The following is a 19,141-nucleotide window of genomic DNA, read 5'->3' on the forward strand; positions in this document are numbered from 1 at the left end:
ACCAGCCCACTCGATGCGTATTTTCCAACGGCTCAAAGCCGTTCCTTCTTGCTGGCCAAGAAGGGTGGCCGACAGAATGGAGAAGACAGTCTTGAGGGTCAGGTGGTTTATCCTTCCATTTTTTGAGCTGTGAAGAATGAAAACATTTCCGCCAGGGTTTCCCATTTCTCCCATTTAGGATTTCTACCTGACACACACTGGGGCTGGCCCGATTCACAATAGAGCTGCAGCCATCCCAGGTGTGTGTAAAGAGCTGCTTAGCAGTGACAGAGGCAGTGTCGGTTTTAGTAGGGATGGCTTCCACCCTGGATTTTTCTAAAACAAAGTCAGTGGATTCATACACAGCTGAGAAACTTGGGCAGCTAGAAACTGAACCAAATTCCTCAGCACCTACACTGTTGCTTGCTACAGGCAAGGCTTCATTCTGAGCTAACTCAATCAACTCACTTCCACACCCTTCAGTTGCAGCAAACTGCTTGCAAAAGCTAGCATGAGGTTTTACTCCTTCAGGAGTACTTTTAGGCAATAATTCATTTTCCCCAGAAATGTTGTCCTTTTCCCTTTTCAGCTAGGGGTTTCTCTACGGAAACATCTTCCTGAGCGTCTTTCTGGGTTTCAGTTGAGTCTAGAACAACTTCTGAGACAACTGACATATCCTCAATCAGCGTAAGCTGAGAGACACATTCTGTCTGCTCCTCAGAGAGAAGATTGGAGACAAACTCTTCCCCAGCAGATAAACTGCCATTCTTAACAGTCACCAGGTTTGGAATTTCTTCCCCTTTGTTTCCAGACAAACTTTTGGAGATTGGGATATCTCCCTCCATGGGCAAGTGTCATAACTATAAAGGGAAGGGTAATAGCTGTCCTGTGTACAGTACTATAAAACCCCTCCTGGCCAGAGACTCCAAAATCCTTTTCCCTGTAAAGTGTTAAGAAGCTCAGGTAACCTGGCTGGCATCTGACCTAAAGGACCAATAAGGGGACAAGATACTTTCAAATCTTGGTGGGGGAAGGCTGTTGTTTGTGTTCTTTGTTTGGGAGTGTGTGCGTTCTCGGGACTGAGAGGGACCAGACATCAATCCAGGTTCTCCACATCTTTCTAAACAAGTCTCTCCTATTTCAAACTTGTAAGTAAATAGCCAGGCAAGGCGTCTTAGTTTTCCTTTGTTTTTCTCAACTTGTAAATGTACCTTTTACTAGAGTGTTTATCTTTGTTTGCTGTACTTTGAACCTGAGACTAGAGGGGAGTCCTCTGAGCTCTTTAAGTTTGATTACCCTGTAAGGTTAATTTCCATACTGATTTTACAGAGATGATTTTTACCTTTTTCTTTAATTAAAAACCTTCTTTTTAAGAACCTGATTGATTTTTCCTTGTTCAAGATCCAAGGGGTTTGGATCTTGATTCACCAGGAGTTGGTGGGAGGAAGGAGGGGGGATGGTTAATTTCTCCCTGTTGTAGATCCCAGGGGGGTTGGAACTGTATTCACCAGGAGTTGGTGGGAGGAAGGAGGGGGAATGGTTAATTTCTCCTTGGTTTAAGATCCAAGGGGTTTGGATTTGTATTCACCAGGGATTTGGTGAAGGTTTTTCAAGGTTTCCCAGGAATGGAATCCATTGAAATGGTGGCAGCCGAACCAGAGCTAAGCTGGTAGTTAAGCTTAGAAGTTTTCATGCAGGCCCCTACATTTGTACCCTAAAGTTCAAAGTGGGGATCCAGCCTTGACAGCAAGGCATTACCCCCAACAGACACAGTCCCAGGAACACTTCCTTCCTGGGTTTTAGTTGCGTCCAGAATCACATCTGGCACAACTGACAAATCCTCAGTCAGCATAAACGGAGAGGTCCTTTCTGCCTGTTCCACAGACAGAACACTGGAGACAGTTTCTCCCCCGGCAGTTAAACTGCTTTTCTGACTAGACAAACAGTTTGAACTTCCCTCCCCCTTGCCACAGACCACATGGCTTTTCACAGACAAACACTGGGAGATAGGGATGGCTTTCTTAACAGGCAAATCGCCACTCCCAAGAGACAAATCACGGGAGACAGTTTCTCCCTCATACTCGTTGAGCTGAACCTGTTTAGTGGTGGGTCTCCCTTTGGAGATCCTGTCCGCTGGCAATTGGGCTAACATCCCTGGGTTCCCCGCTGTACCCCTCACAGTGGGTCTCCTCCATACATCGCACTTATGTCTTGCGATCTGCTGGGGAGGCCCGTGGGGAACCGGGCACCCCTACTGATCGTCAGACTCCCAGAGCCTCCACTCAGAAGAGGGGGCAGGGATCTGACAGGGAGTGGACATGGGAGATGGACTCCGTACCGGGGCAGTGGGTTGTGGGGGAGCTCCCTGCATTAACTCAGTTTCCGCATGACCTGAGACAAAGCATTAATCAGGATGCTGAGGGGCTGGCGATCATATTTTCCCATATCCTCCCCTAAATTCACCAGCTCCTTCCAAATCATGTTCCTAAGGGTCTCCTTGGGTCGACGCTGCCCAGGGTTGTGGGAGACAGGGGAATTAAGATTGGGAGGGTGCCTGGCAGAGTGAGGACCATTATTTTGTAAATGTGATAGCCTGCACAGGCTCTGAGGTAGTCTTTTTCCTGATTTGTCTTTTTAAGACACCAGTTTCTCTCAGCAAATCTCCTGCCTGTTTCATTTTTGCCACTAGTTTACTCCAGGTTAGGTGTTCTAAATCCACAGTCCCCATGATCAATTTTGTCTGAGAATTTAGTCCTGCATAAGTGCTCTGTACTGTACCCCATGAGGAATTATTGGTTAAACTGAAAAACATGGGGATCGATATGAAAATCCAGAGATGGATAAGGAATTGGTTAATGGGGAGAATGCAGCGGGTCGTATTGAAGGGTGAACTGTCAGGTTGGAGGGAGGTTACCAGTGGAGTTCCCCAAGGTTCGGTTTTGGGACCCATTTTATTTAATCTATTTATAACTGACCTCGGAACCGATTGCAGGAGTAGGCTGGTAAAGTTTGCGGATGATACGAAGGTGGGAGGCGTTGTAAATTCGGAAGAGGATAGGGATATCCTGCAGGGAGACTTGAATGAGCTTGTGAATTGGAGTGTCAGAAATAGGATGAAATTTAATAGTGAAAAGTGTAAGGTGATGCATTTGGGGATGACCAATAACAATTTTAGTTACAAGATGGGGACGCATTGGTTAGAAGTAACGGAAGAGGAGAAGGACCTAGGGGTCCTTGTAGACCGCAGGATGACTATGAGTCGACAGTGTGACGTGGCGGTGAAAAAAGCCAATGCTGTCTTGGGATGCATTAGGCGAGGTATATCTAGTAGGGATAAGGAGGTCCTGCTTCCGTTGTACAAGGCGCTGGTGAGACCTCATTTGGAGTACTGTGTGCAGTTCTGGTCTCCCATGTTTAAAAAAGATGAACTCAAACTGGAACGGGTGCAGAGAAGGGCCACTAGGATGATCAGAGGAATGGAAAACCTGTCGTATGAAAGGAGACTAGAGGAGCTTGGGTTGTTTAGTCTGACAAAGCGAAGGCTGAGGGGGGATATGATTGCTATCTTTAAATATATTAGAGGGATTAATACAAGGGAGGGAGATGAATTATTCCAGCTTAGTACTAACGTGGATACGAGAACGAATGGATATAAACTGGCCGTGGGGAAGTTCAGGCTTGAAATTAGACGAAGGTTTCTGACCGTTAGAGGGGTGAAATATTGGAACGGCCTTCCGAGGGAAACGGTGGGGGCGAGGGATTTGTCTGGCTTTAAGATTAAGTTAGATAAGTTTATGGAGGGAATGGTTTAATGGATAAACATAGTTGTCAAGGAAAACCAAGCAATGGTAGGTAAATAGCATAATGGCTAAAAGGGGTCAGGATGGAGACTCTTGCCTATATGCTCGGGGTCTTACTGATCGCCATATTTGGGGTCGGGAAGGAATTTTCCTCCAGGGCAGATTGGCTGAGCCTCTGGAGGTTTTTCGCCTTCCTCCGCAGCATGGGGCAGGGATCTCTAGCAGGAGGGTCTCTGCCGATTGAGGTCACTAATAACAGGATTGGGGACTTCAGCAGCAGAGTCCAGGGAAGGGGCGGGGACGGTTTTATGGCCTGCAGCGTGCAGGGGGTCAGACCAGATGATCATAATGGTCCCTTCTGACCTTAAAGTCTATGAATCTATGAATTCATGTCCCTGATACTGGAAAGTGATAATCCCATTCTCTTCCGTCTGGGGTAATGAATCAGAGAGAGGTGCCAGCATTTTCTTTCGAATTAGGTAAGCTTCTGGGGCCTCTCCTGGTTTTTGCTCTTCCATTATATACAGTTTCTTAAGGGAAGATGCAGGCAGTAATATTTTAAGAGCACTTATCATCCATTCCTGGGGTCCAGGGGCAGTCCGCTCCCAAGAACCTATGCCTATGTCTAGAGCATCTGCATCACAAGGAGAGGCGCATAACTGAGCCATTGGGTTAAGTCCATGCCATCAGCAGAGGGGTACATTTGCCAAACACGGGCCAACCATGCAACGGCTGTGTCACGGTTCAGTGGCTCCAGTGAAGGACATAAATCCACACCGTGTAGAGGTCAAAGCATAGGGGTTTATTACACACAGCGCTGGCGGAGTGTCACCTGGCTTATTAGGCTCAGAGACACTGTCAATTAATTGATTACAATGAAATATATAGATTTTCCATGGGCGGGGGAAAGTGATGGGGTAGGCAGTTCCACACCCCGGGATAGGTTTTGCAGCAAGACAAGATAGCACAATAGCCAATGGTTAAAAGGTTACACAATGTCTCCGCCCATGGTCTCAAGTTAGCAAATTAACATTTGATTAATACTTTGATAAAATGTTATTAGTATAAAATATATATGTTGAATTCTGATTTGGGGTCCATAGGAATGGAGTAACTCCTTTGATTGTCCGACAGGTACATGTCTAGGGGATAAAGCAAAGAAACAGTGAAAGCATATGAAAATAGAGATTGTCTCCTTTATGTCTTAAGGCAGGGCATTGGTCCCTTGGAAGGGAGGTGGAAGGGTGCCATATCATTATAGTGACATGTGCCAATATTTCATAAACTCAAGGTTGGATCTGTGGGAAGACTGTTTTCCCTTCAGGAGAAACACAATAGGAACAGGGATCCTTTGTTCAATTTGAAACATTGGATGAAACATAATTATTCAGTTATTGCTTCAACATCTGGCATTTCTACTGACCAAGCAGATCTTAGTAAAGGCAATGTTATTTTGTTTACCCCAGCTTTCTCGTAGCTGATCACTATTAGCTAGGCCTCTGGTCTCCAGACCAAACTCTGGACTTCGGGTCTGAAAAAGAGCTGGCACAATCCATATATACCAGGTTGTTATATAACATGCACATGGATTTTAACCCTTCATCCAGTCTCTCAGCAATAGCCTTGGCTTGACTAGGAGACCACCTTACTACATCCGTGACCAGCTCTGTTGTGGGAAGATCAGCTCCTGCAACTATGCGCTTAACCTCCCTTGTGAAACAGGGGCAACATTATGCCTGTGTGGCCAATCGGGGTTAAATGGGTTTTGAGGGACAGCATCAGGGGGTATCTTTGTTTTCCCAGGGGGCTCTAAATCACAATCTTCTCTCAACCTTACAGCTGCTACCACCCCCTTATGGGCACTAAGTTGGGCACACAATTTACTAATTTTTGCCTCACACTCCTGATGGTCTGCTGCTGCCTTCGCTGCCCTGTTCTCTTCTGCCAAGAAGTGAGTTGCTGCTCTTGCTTCTTCTAACAGAACTTTTGTGTGTGTTAACTCTTTTCTCTACTGTTCTGCAGTCCTGCTGGCCTTGTCTCTCTCCTCTTGTATATCTCTGAGTACAGTCACCATTCTGAGCTTTTCTGCTATCAACTCACACCCGTCTGTCTCACACGTTGTTGTAACTGCTTTTTCTCCAGCTCTAATTCCTGCCCTCTCTTTACCATTTCAACCATGTCCAGACATGCATCAAATAATGCCCATGCAGCAGCTGCATCCTTTGCACTACCGCGTGGCTTAAAGGTTGTGCAATATTGTTCCAAGCTCAGAGTAGCTTCAGTCAGGGGATTCTCACCCTTAAAACACCCCCTTTCCCAAGGGCATTTCCCCTTTTTTATTACCCATCTCTCTAACCTGTTGGTTTTCTCCTGTCTCAAGCGAGCAGCAAAAAGGTCTTTTTCAGCCATCTCTATTTCCTTATTTCACTAATGATCCCCACCAACAGCTCTTTCTAACACCTTTACTTTGAAGGCACTACTCTTAACTCCTTAATTCACAGTTCTACAGATATTCTAAGCACAATTCTTATCAGAAGGTTACCAAATAGTGTATAAGAGAGAGACCTTGCTAAAGGAGCTTGGTCTGAAAAAAGAACAGAAAGAAAGCTTACTCAGGTCTGTGTCTCAGTTTCCCCACTCCACAGCAACTACTCAACAATTACCATGTGATTAGAGTCACGTGCTGCCTGCATTCTCCACCAATTTGTTACCAGATTTGCCCATTACTTTGGGGTATGCTCATTTATTCGGGTTATTCCTCCGGGGAAGGGGGTTCTGTAATCCTGTCAATGTACTGCTTGTGTCACTTGTGTTTACATATGGAGCTCTACTTCTCCCTTCTGCAAGTCCCCTCCCAATGGAGCTATCTTGCAGGACCTAGGGTCCCTAGGGCTGGGTTACTGCCACCCCAGAACCGGATGAACACCCCCGCCCCCACACATACATTAACAGAGCAAGTCTGAGCGGACCGGGTCAATCAGCACTGTCAAGCTGACCCCTTATATGTCTCTGGACTCACTGGGCTGGAGGAAGCAGCACTTTCAAGCTGTCTCTCCTTATATGCCCCTGGGCTTCATGGACTGGGTCAAGCAGCACTTTCAAGCCGTTACCCTTATGCGTCCCAAATTCAGCACATCCCTATTCCCACTCCCCCAACACAATTGTACTGGCAGTAACCTATTAGATGAGCAAACCCCACAGTATTTTGGGCGCTGCAGGGATCTTTAGCTTAGGTCAAGGAAGCGTTGCTGTAGAGTGAATGGGGAAAGCTAAAAACACAAACGAGTAAAGTTCAGCAAGAGAGAGAGAAGCAACCAACTTAACCATAGAAGTTATTTATTGAATAATAGTAATAACTACACAAGGAGGACTAAACCAACGTAACATACATGATTAAAGGTTAATACCTAAGGTAGAAAGGAAAACAGAGAGAGAGAGAGAAAGAGGGGGGGTCTCACCCACTCCGTGAGGCTTGAACTGGTCAGGGTTCCCAGATGATGGTGGTAGCTGAGGGTTCTGAATGCTGGAGACAGGCAGAGCCCCCAGCACGATCAGTCAGGAGATGGAGTTCCAGTGGAACTGATGCATAGTGTGGATCTAAGCATCAGAACCCTGACTAGAGGGTGAGTAGGGATTTTTCTAGAGAAATTACAATGGTTCAAGGGAGAAGACTAGATTTGTTTATAGGTAAGCTGATGACTCAAGGGTTTTCTTTAGACTAGACAACAGGCGCTGATCACTCTTGGCCATGGGTGGTGTTTTCTTCCAGGGAGCTCACAATGCAACTAGGCTGCTTCAGTATTTGGATATCAATGAAGGATTCATTACTAGAATTGGTCTGATAACTGCTGAGCTGGGTGTGTGTGCAGGCGTAGGTTCATTAGCCTCTGGAGCAGAGATTCCCGGGATGCAGTGCTTCCCTGCTTTTCTGGTCCCAGAATTCAGTGTGGATCTCTGTTCTCCATTCTGTATGTCAATTGAGATGTCTTCCTGTCCCATCTTTCATGCAGATGAGGCTAGGGGAGTTGTCTCTGCTCTCCATTCTGTATGCTAATGGAGATGTCTTAATCTTGTCACCCTTGTCAGGAGGGGTCTAGGTGTGTCTCCCAACGCCCTTCACTGCTCTCTGCAACTTTTCTTTTTCTGATGGGTTTTGGTTTAAGCAGAGGCTGGGGTGTGGGGGTGTCTTTCATGAGTCTGGCTGGATACTGCATCCTGGTTCCCCAGGAACACAGAGGTGTCTGGTATCAGTCAGGCTATTTGTTAATATCAGATTTAATCATCTTTCCCAGCTAGCAGAGTGAGAAGCAAGGCAAGGTAACACTCAGTGTATCGGAACCTTCTGCACTCCCTAAAGGAGGATATCTTCAAGGCAAAGAGATTAGTAAAGTTCACAACAAATTATAAATTTATATGAACTCAAAGGGGAAAAAACGCTTCCTCTTTCATTGAACTATTAAGTAAGAGATTTTGAATGCACTGAACTCAGGAAATTGGTATCAGGGTCTAAAATCCCAAGATGTTTGTGACAGCTTTACCTGCCTTTAACTCATTAGTAGAAAGAACATCTATAACAAAATGGCATGACCAGGACACTGACCAACTCAGCCAGTGCAAAATACAGCCAGAGCCACCCAAACATCTCTCTGCTTGGGCTCCTCCCTGCAATCTCTTTAAAGGTAAAGTTATGGAGCCAGATCTGAGCTGGTATGAACTGGAATAGCTGGAGGACTTTTAAATCGAGCACTTGAATACTTTGAGATCATTTTTGTTTAAAGTCTTGCAAATAAAAACTAAAAACCTGGTGAACAATATATTTGCATGAATATTCAATCATTTCCCTGAGGTCTGCATCTTTTGCACAAACTGGTCTCCTTTGGCTGCTTTTTATTACAGCTCCTAGTTTTTTTTCAGATTTGCCCACCTATGGTTCTGAACAAGGTCACCAATAACAAAGTTATTGCATTTCTCCATGAGACAAAGAAACACCAAAGATAGGAATCAAAATGTCCATATGGAAATGGAAGGAGAAAGTCATCTGGAAGCCCTATTTCCTAGTAAAGTGGCTATTTTGGTACTAGATTTCTAGAATGCTTTACCTTATCAATGTGAAAAATTAAAACCCAGTGCGCGCGCGCGCACACACACACACACACACACAGACACACACACTCACATACATACACGTAAAGGATTTTTTCCACAAACTGTAATATTAATATATGATTATACCTTTAGCATTTCCAGGTTTCAGAACTGATCCTAAAACATCATCAACTCTTACCTTGTTATAACAACGCAATATCCAGACCACTTTCAAATGCCATGTTCCCTGTTAACTCGGATTTAATGTGGGTTAGAAAATAAATTAATTCAAGAATCATTTTCAGTCGAAAGAGCCAAAATTGCTAGTAAAGTAAAAAAAAAAAAAAATCTAATTTCTAAGTGAATCCCACTAATACTCTAGCTATGTAGAGAAAGTGAACTGAAAGACAACGGCAGAGAAAAAGAATGACTTTAAAAAGAAGGAGGTGAGCATTTTGGAATTTCAAAAGTCTCCTTGCTTCGAAGCAATTGACAATTGCAAATGTTTTTTTTTCCAAGTCAGCATTTTAGACATGCCAACCACAAACAATGCAAAGTTGGCAATTGCAAATATCACTTTCTTATTATGAAACTAAAAGGCCAGGTGTCAGCACAGCTGCCTGATCTATGGCAGGGAGGTGCTTGGAATGGTAGATTTAAGCCTCATGTTAGCACTCTAGCACCTTTTCCTAATTCAAACCGGAGCTATGCTATTTATAAGAAGTCAATTAAAACCACAAACTAGGAATAAACTCAGATTAAGTTCAGTAAACAGCATTCTTGTTGAAATCAATAAGATTATGTTCACAATGGTTCACTGTATATTAACCGAAGAGATATGAATGAAGACAAAGTTAAGCAAAGGGAGCTGAATTAAAACTATGGGTGAGACCCTCACGCTGGCTCTGGCTTCTTGCACAGCCTAAAACTGGAGTTCTGCAGTGGGGAAGCAGAGGCAGCAAGTGAGTTTGGAAAAGCTTCCACCTCAGGAGGAAAGGACCCTACTGAATACTAAGTAACACATCTCTCTCTCTCCTGTGCTCACATGCAGTATCTTATCATCCTGTACAACCTACGGCTACAAATCTCTATAATTTACCATGAGTGACTGGAGACAGTGGGAGGACCAGCCTGTACTTCTCAGAAGATATTTCTTTAGCAGAGTCATAAAGCAGTTTCATAGAGAATACCCACTGATGTCCACCTAAAGGGCCACAATGAATTGCATGTCAAACAGCATCAAGAAAGATGATTCCCTTGGAAGCTACGTGGGTCCAGATGTTCCTGTTCCTTCTCCCGCTTCAAACTAAGAAGAAAACTCAACTATGCAAGAGATATTTCATTCCATTATCAGTGTGTATCCACCCAGAGCCCATGAGACCTTCCATGGGGGCAGAGAATGGTGCACTGGGGAAGCCAGCGCTGCCCATTCCATGCTTTCCGTCTTTTTTCACAATCTTCTCTCTCCAGGACTGTTGACTGGGAATATTTCACCAGCACAAAACCTAATCTCGGAAATTTTAAATGAAAATGTTTGATATTCAAATAAACAAAGCACATTTTTAGGAAAAAACCAACAACCCTCCGTTAAACAAGATTCTGTGAAACCAAGGGGTAATTTTAAACAGACTATTTTCATCTTCATTTGCACAGTGTATGAAATCTTTTCACTCGGTACAGCACAATGGATCAGATACTCAGTTGGTATCAATCACCGTAGCTCTGCTGATGCTGATGGATTCGTGACAACTGACGCCAGGTGATGATCTATCCTGATATTCCCAAACTCTGACATGCAGCGTTCAGGATAGTTTCGGCAGTTGGTCCCATTTCACTGCAAGTTATTTTGTGAGAGACAATGAAGACAAGATTTTGGGGTCAAAAGCAACAACACTTTGAGAACAGAAAAACAGCCTTTTCTCTTACTAGATAGAATGGATTTTGAAGATTTCCCTCAGTATTAGAACTGAAAGAAAAATAGACCACTCACCTTAGTCTTTGCCCCGTAATGTTAAAACTTGTTGCAAGAGAGAGATCTCTCTTTCTTGAACTCAAATGGATTGTGTCAGGGGTAATTGGAATCAGGGTTTATTTGTTCTGCCAACACAAGGGGACAGAATTCCTCAGAGCTCTGAATCTCAGGTCAGGCACAGGCGTGTGTGTCATTAAAATACCAGTTGCTTCTTCCGGCAGCAGGAGGTAGTTAGACACCAATATCTGGTCTTCAAATATTGTTCAAGTTCTTAGACATGTTGATGCTTCTCTTTGTCTTTCCCTCTGTTTTATGCAGTTCATATATCTGAAAATCCCCCCTAGCAAGAAGCACGTCCAATCACAAATACACTTAGAGGAGCACAGCAAGATTTTCATCACTATGTGCCAGGATTAGAGCTGTGAATACCGTTTCTTTCCGAGCAGCAGGACTAGACGTCTGTATGTCGCACAGCCAAAGGGCAATGAGCATTCTGCTGCTCAGCGCGGAGAGAGAAGGAAACATTTGAAGCAGCGGCATGAGAGGGTCCAGGACTCCAGTAAAAAGTCAGGAAATGCACCGGCACGTGCCCGTCCGATTCAGAGCTCGATTGGGCGCTGTCAAGGGCCCTCAGCAAAGAGCCTGTCATGACACATGCCATTTGGCTGAGCCCTGGCGGGATCCTTTTCAGGCAGGATAACTAGGGTGATTCTGCAGCTGGGAACAGTGAAGATCCTGCCAATGTCCCTAAAGGCCAGGATGTGACCTCAGATTATCTCAGGACCACCAGTTTGGATAAGGTATCAGTGAAAACCCTGGAGAGGGGGATGTGCCTGGCCAGAGACTGGAAGTCCAGGTGGTTACTGCAACCTTCTAACCCCTCCCTCCCATTGTTTTCTAGATACATTGTACTTTCAACACTGAGGATTTTGTAGGTTATGGCCAAATCATTTATTGTCCTGGATATTATGCCATGCATTGCTGTGTGTGTGTCTGTGGGGTAGTGCAGACTCCACAACATTTGCACAGCCTCCTCTACCTTCCCCTCCCCTCCACCAGCCTCTGTTGGGCACAATCCAAAGTGGATGCAGAGCACTGGGGGGAAGGTTTCTGAAAAGCCAACTTTGCTGTTTATCCAAGAGTTCAGAGTATGGGCTGTATGGCTTGTGCTGAAGGCCACGGTGTGTAGCAAGTTCACAAAGAGAAATCAGTGCCCCTCTGTCCATTTCTCCGCAGGCAGGCAGGTGGGGGTGGAGGGGTTCAAACATCGCTTGGATCAATGATCTCCATCCTAGCTCAGGCTTTGGTTGGTTTCCTTCATTTCCCCCCAGTCCTGGTAGCTTATTCTGGGAAGTTTCTCAGGCAGCATGAATTCTCAATGGCTTTTCGAGAAGAACTGGGCGTGCAAACCTGCTAGGGCCTACATAATAGCCAGGTCCCTACCAAATTCACGGCTCACTTTGACTAATTAAAAAACCCATGTTTCCATCTGAAATGTCATGGTATTGTAACCATGGGGGTCCCGACCAAAATGGGAGAATAGGGGAGTTCAGAGGTTGTTGTAGGGGGGCCACAGCATTGCCACCCTCACTTGTGTGCTGCCTTCAGACCCGGGCTCCAAGGGCAGCAGCCAGCAACCTTTCTGAAGCTAGAGGAGGTTCCCAGATGTGCAGGTGGGTCCCTGCTGTTGGGAGCACCTCGGCTCCTACCATTTTCGGGGCATCCAGAAAAATGGATACCTGAGCCCCAGAAGGAACTGCAAGGGAAGCCCCAAGCCCCAGCTGCAGATGCCGGGCAGAAGCCCGAGCCCAGGCACCCAGAGCGCCGGCAGGAGTGGGGAGGGGCATGAAAGCTCTGAGCCCAGTGCCCCAGCACTGGCTGCAGCCACAGGAAGCCAGAAGCTCTGAGTCCGGGCACCCAGAGTCAGGGGCGGCTCTAGCTTTTTTCCTGCCCCAAGCACGGCAGTCAGGCGGCCTTCGGCAGCACGCCTGCGGGAGGTCCCCGGTCCCGCGGATTCGGCGGCATGCCGAATTACCGCCGAAGCTGCGGGACTGGCGGACCTCCCGCAGGTGTGCTGCCGAAGGCTGCCTGACTACCGCCCTCTCAGGGACCGGCAGGGCGGCCCCCGTGGCTTGCTGCCCCAGGCACGCGCTTGGAGTGCTGGTGCTTGGAGCCGCAGCTGCCCAGAGACGTGACTGGAGCAGAAGCTGCCAAGGCCAAAGCCCTGAGCCCAACGCCGGGCTGATGCAGCGCACTCACTTCTGCATTGCCTCTGCAGGTGCATCTGATATCCCCACGGAGAGGAAGTCCTGTCCCCAGCCCGGCAGACAAACAGCTAGGAGGCCCATACTGGGTTCTCTGGCTGGGGGGATCCCAGCAGGACAGGGAGATCGGATTTCACGGGGCAGGGCTAATTCGATCTAGCCAAGAAAGGCACAAGAAGAACCAACCGCTGTCAGCTGCAGCCAGAGCAATTCAAATAAGAGGCAAGGCACCCATTTTTGACAGCGAGGGAGACTAGCCACTGGAACAAATTCCCCAGGGGAGAGCTGGAGTCTCTGTTTCCTGGTGTCCTACCATCACAACTGGGTGTCATTCTGGAAGGGGCCTTTTAGTGAGTTACAAGCAATTGGGCTTAATAGGGTGCTGAGAGTGTGACATTTCATAGCCCGTGAAATAGAGGCCAGATTAAGAGATTGAATTGTTTCACAACCGATGCCTCTATGAAAACTCAGTGTGGGGTGAGGAACAGACTCTGCTGTTTTACTGGGTGGCCTGGTTGCTCTCCAGAATCAATAATGAGCAAGTGGGGAGATCCGGGGTGCAGCTCAAACATCCAACCGGGCTGGCCGGGGGCAGGCCTCAGGCCTGCCAGGGAATGGTGAGTGTGGCAATGACTTCACAAAGGCCTCTGGCAGGAACTCAGCCTATTGGGCAAAGATGATGAGGTGGCTGTAACCTCACAGAGCTCCCTTGACAACAGCCAGGCAGGACAGGGATGCGGGGCAGGGAGAACCTCGGAGACCCCTGTAGCCTTGCTGCAGCAAGCCTCCATCTCGCGGTCTCTCCCTGAGGACCAAGAGACGGTTGGTGTTGAGATTCTTTTGGATTTTTTTCCATTCTGTGTGGATTTTTTGGAAAGAAAATGTCATCTGTGTAGAAGGTAAGAAAAAATATAGGCTCTATGTACGAGATAGGGGACTCTGTCCTAGCAGATTCTCAGGTTGTGGTAGAGAGGTTTGATATCTCTGTACTGGGCACTGGCGCAACCACTCCTGGAATATTCTGTTCATTTCTGGTGTCCACAATTTGAGACAGATGCTGATAAATCAGAGAGGGTTCACAGAAGAGCCACAAGAATGATGAAAGGATTAGAAAACCTGCCCTGTGGTGACAGACTACAGGAGCTCAATCTAAGAGAAGGTTAAGCAGTGAGCCTATGGGAACAAATATTTACTAATGGGCTCTTCACTTTACCAGATAAAGGTTATGAGCAGTCAATGGCTGGAAGTTGAAGCTAGACCAATACACACTGGAAATAAGGCGAGCATTTTTAACATCAGAGTTTGGAGCAATTCACTCAGGGCTGTGCTGGATTTTCCACAACTGGCCTATTTTAAAATCAAGACTGGGTGTTTTACTAAAAAATCTGCTCTAATTCCTATGGGAATTATTTTGAGGGATGTTCTATGACCGATGTGAAAAAGAAATTCAGACCAGTGTGGTTCCTTCTGGGCTTGGAATTTATGAATCTGAGACTTGTTGGGGGCATTTGGAATTTGTTCCTTTTTGCTTCCCTCTTCCTCCTTCCCTCTTGACTCTTCTTTCATTTCTTTCCTCTGCTCTTCTTCCTGGGAGGGTGGGGCTGTGCTCCAGCTGTCACTGTAGGAAGCCTCACAAAGAGGTGGGGCTGGAATTGTGCACTGATGGTGATCTCCACCATAGTGATCTCCTGTGGTGACTAGTGCTTTTGCCCGTGTGTTGAGAATGCTCCGCCTCCAGGCCTGAGAGTCTCCACACTGATCGGCCAAGTGTGGGGCTATTGCTGAGTTCATAGGGAGGAGACTCAGGCACTCTTGGCTGAGTGCAGTGAGGCCTAAGACTCAATTCAACGGCATTTCTTTGTCTGTCGCTAAGGCGATCATTTTTGAAGGCTACATCCAATTGAATCCAAAATTTCAGGGAATTTCTAGGCATCAGTGGGAAGAAGCTTGTTCATTTTGGTGACATTTGGAAAATAACATCACCAGAAAGGCCTGATTTCCACCTTTGCCCCTTACCTTGGTGTTGTGAGCTGAAGGGCATTGTGACTTGAGAGTGAATTCCGCCAGTCAGTGCGAACTCTCCACAGGTGATTTGCATGAGTCAGTAAATGAACCTGCAGGTTTCCGTGGGAGCGATGCCCAAGGCAGGCCTCAGGCTTAGGGTTGATGCTCAGGGTTAGTGGAGTGAGTGAGCGACAGGTGGCTGAGTTACCTCTGGTGCCACAGTGGCACTGCTCAGGTTCCTCTGCCTGCTGCACCATCTGGGCAGCGACTGTCCAGGGGAAGGTTTTGTAGATTTGAAACGTATAAACCAGGAAGCGCAGAAGAGGAATGGCTTAGACAATTTGGCAATGAAATGTAGGTTTTGTGGCAATATCCGGTGCAACTGCTACTGGTTCAGGGATGGAGACAATGTTCCTGCTCCTCTTACCACTTCTCAGCAGGGGGTTGGACTAGATGATCTCCTGAGGTCCCTTCCAACCCTGATCTTCTAAGATTCTATGATTCTTAGTTTGGCCTCCATAAAAGAGACTAACTAGAGTTCCAGACACCTGTTGGCTTAAGACTGAGCAATAAGGCACAACAAATTACTGATACGATGAATTTTTCTGCCTCCTCTCCTTTAAGAGAATAGGAACAGTTTATGATTCTCTCGAAAGAAGTAGTTCTTCTAAAATCAAGGTGAATACCAATCAATGGCTATTTGAAAACCAAAAAACCCCAAAAGAGATTTTTTTTATTTATATTGGATTTTTAAAATATAAATTTAAAAACAGTTTGTTTCTTCAACAAACCTATCGGGGATCAAATTTGAAACTATGACAAGCTATGTTAAGGCCTAGAGTTGCTCTAGCCTATTAAACTCATTTAAATAAATCAATAAATCTATCAAGGAGTCCATGTTTGCTGCCAAGTTTCACAGGAAGTCAAATCACTGAACTGTTGGAAGTCATTGGCTAAGCACCTGGGGGTCTAGAAGTTGTTGAAATAGCCAGATTTTGGCAGCAATAGCTTCTTCTGCAGATGCAGAAAGAATATTTTCTTCATTTCAGTTGATGCAGCTACTTCATTCCAATTTAAAAAACTGCTTGGGAGTTGAAAAAGGATGAAGGCTTCTCTTCTTCTTGTAATATATGAATAAACACTAGAAAGAAGGAGATGTAAGCTACTACTTCGAAAATCTGGATGGACGATTATGACCAGGAACAATCAGTTCAATGCATTAACTAGAGATACGTCTTTACCTCTGTTTGTTTGAAATGAAAAAAGAAATGTTTCAGTCAACCTTTTTGTTTTGATGTATCCTGCAAAACCAGCAAGTCAACATGTTTTAATGGCTACCTGTTGATAGAATCATAGAAGACTAGGGCTGGAACAGAGCTCAGGATGTCATCTAGTCCACCCCCCTGCTCAAAGCAGGACCAACCCCAAGTTAATCATCCCAGCCAGGGGTTTGTCAAGCTGAGCTTTAAAAACTTGTAAGGATGGAGATTCCAGCACCTCCCTAGTTAATCCATTCAAAGGCATCACTACCCTCCTCGTGAAAAAGTTGTTTCTAATTTCCAAGCCTTCCATACTGCAACTTGTTGCCATTGCTCCTTCTTCCGTCATCTGCCAGCACTAAGAATTTCAGGAGAATCAATCTTTCCTTAGGAAAATAACTCAAAAATACAAATACAAAACCTTTGGAATGAAATCAATCCACCCTGATCTTTAGTGTCTGGGGGTGTGGGACTCGGAGGCCAGAATGAGACACTCATTCGCTAGGAACAGCCAAAGAGCCAGTAACAAATTCCAGTCCTCTTAGCAACCAAGCCTCCGTAATCCAAGGGACACCTGAGGGCTGCGGGAGACAGAGGGGTGCTGAGAATGTCTAACTCATGATTGAAAATACAGAACTGTGTTATTGGCTTTGGATGGGGGACAAGTGTCAAAACCGTTGGGATTCTTGCCCCCAAAGAACAATCACTCATTGTCCTTTAGAACACAAGGGCTCTAACACACCTGATGTGCTCAAATCTCTCTCCTGCTAGGACTTAGAGAATTTTCTCCATCCCCGTGATACAGAGGGAAAGAGAAAAGAAATGACGTCTCTTTGGTTACACACCAAGGTCATGCTAGAGCTAGAAAGAGAAGCATAAGAAAAAAGTTGTATCCAAATGTTTTGCATTTCAAACTAACTGATTTCTTAAACAAAGGAAATTTGATGTGTGGTTAGTGAACTGAAATGATACATTCTGGTCTTCACGTGTTTCTAGATGTTGTGTATTTGGTTGCCCTGGTAATAGCATCTTGTGTTGCTATGGCAACTGAGTTAGATTATTAGGGGATAGGCCAGCCAGTTTTGGCTGGTTTGGTTAGTTCAGTGTGTGTAAATAAATGGTTGCTTTTTAAGGCTTACAGTTCTCTGGTCTCCAGTAATTTCTTCCTAAACCTGCTGCCCCCAAGGATACAACACTAGATTGATGAACTAGTAGATCCATCCCCTCACACCTCGTTTTTATGCATAGATTGATGGAGGAAAACAAGTTTGCCTGTTTTGTGAACTCCCAATGGCTTTCTTGAATTTCAACGAACTAGTCAATTGAACTGAACTATTTGAATAAACTGCAATGAAGAACTGAAGGAAATATTTTCTACCCCTTTCAAGGAAGCTATTGCTGTCCAAAGCTGGGTTAGCTTTTCAGCTAACTTTGCTTCCAGGGCCTTAGCTATCACGTCAGTGGTGTGACTGCCTTAAAAACTTGGCAGTGAACATGTTCCACTTAATGTTATTTTTTCCTCTTCTATTTAAATTATGTAAGAGATTGTCATACATTTTGCCCTTAATTTAAAATAGATGATTTTTTTCTTGTCAAGCTGGGCCTTACAAATCTCTAAGGATGAAGATTCCACCACCTCCATAGGTCACACTCAGAGCCAGGGAGACTGGGAATAGAGCAAAACCGCCAATGAAAGCCAGGAGTCCAGACTCCCAACCCCCTGCCTCAGTCACACTCAGAGCCAGGGAGACTGGGAATAGAGTCCCGCTGGCACTTCCCAGCTCTGGAAGGGAGTGTTCCTCTAGTGGCTAGTGCGGGAGCCTGGACAAAGGCTCCGTCCCCGACTCTATCCCTGACTCCCTCGGCGACCCTGAGGCAGTGGCTCCTCCTGCCAAGGCCTCTGTTTCCATCAGTGGGGCTGGGGACACTGTCCTAGAGCCCTTGGGCCGTCACGCTTCAGGAATGTGCGTGAGGTACTAGGAGAGCTGGAGATGGGAGGTGTCCTGCTGGCTGTAGGTCAGTGTTGTGAACCCCCAGTTGCTAGGCTGAGTTTATCCATCCCCTGGCAATAAACCATCGTCTTGTTTTCACAGCCACTTTCGATCTCCTGGCTTCTACCCCCTACCCAACTGGCAGGGCATTGGGCAGCACCCTTTCCGCCCACCTGGGTGCAGGAGATCGAGGAAGAGAGCATCTGCCATCCAACTCTTTCCCATCGAGAGCAAGTGAGTGGAGTTCTCCAGAGCCATCCCCAGTGTGGTGGGAATGGCCCAGCAATAGGGCTCCCAGCCCTTCCCTTGCAGGAGATTGTTCCCCACATTGAGAGTCTTTGGGAAGGGCAGAACCTACCAGGTGCTGAACACCCACAACCGCAATCCGTGAAATCAGTGGGAACTGAGGGCGACTCCTGCCTCCTAGGATTGGCACCTTGTGAACGAACTTTCGTTGGGGACTCTCCAGGTTCTGCTCTTTCTCTGGCCTGGGAGGGAGCGGGGCCTACTGGGGTGGAGGGAGCTGCTTGTCCAAACTAATGGAGAGCCCCATTGCTCTGAAAGGACGAGACTCTCCCAGTATCACAGGGCCCCATTGGTGAGGGGGAACATTGGGAGCTGCCTGTGCTGTGAGTTGCTGCCACTGTGTGTGGACAGGAGCCCCATGCCCTGGGGTGGGGTGTGCGGTGTGGGGGAGTTGCCTCAGCGGAGGGGAGGTGGGCAGGGGAGCAGGCAGGCCCGTTAATGAGAGGCTGCCTTGAGCCCAGACTCACGGCTGCTCCCCACT

The sequence above is a fragment of the Chrysemys picta genome, chromosome 5 (genome assembly GCF_011386835.1).
Source record: "Chrysemys picta bellii isolate R12L10 chromosome 5, ASM1138683v2, whole genome shotgun sequence".
Lineage (NCBI taxonomy): Eukaryota > Metazoa > Chordata > Testudines > Emydidae > Chrysemys > Chrysemys picta.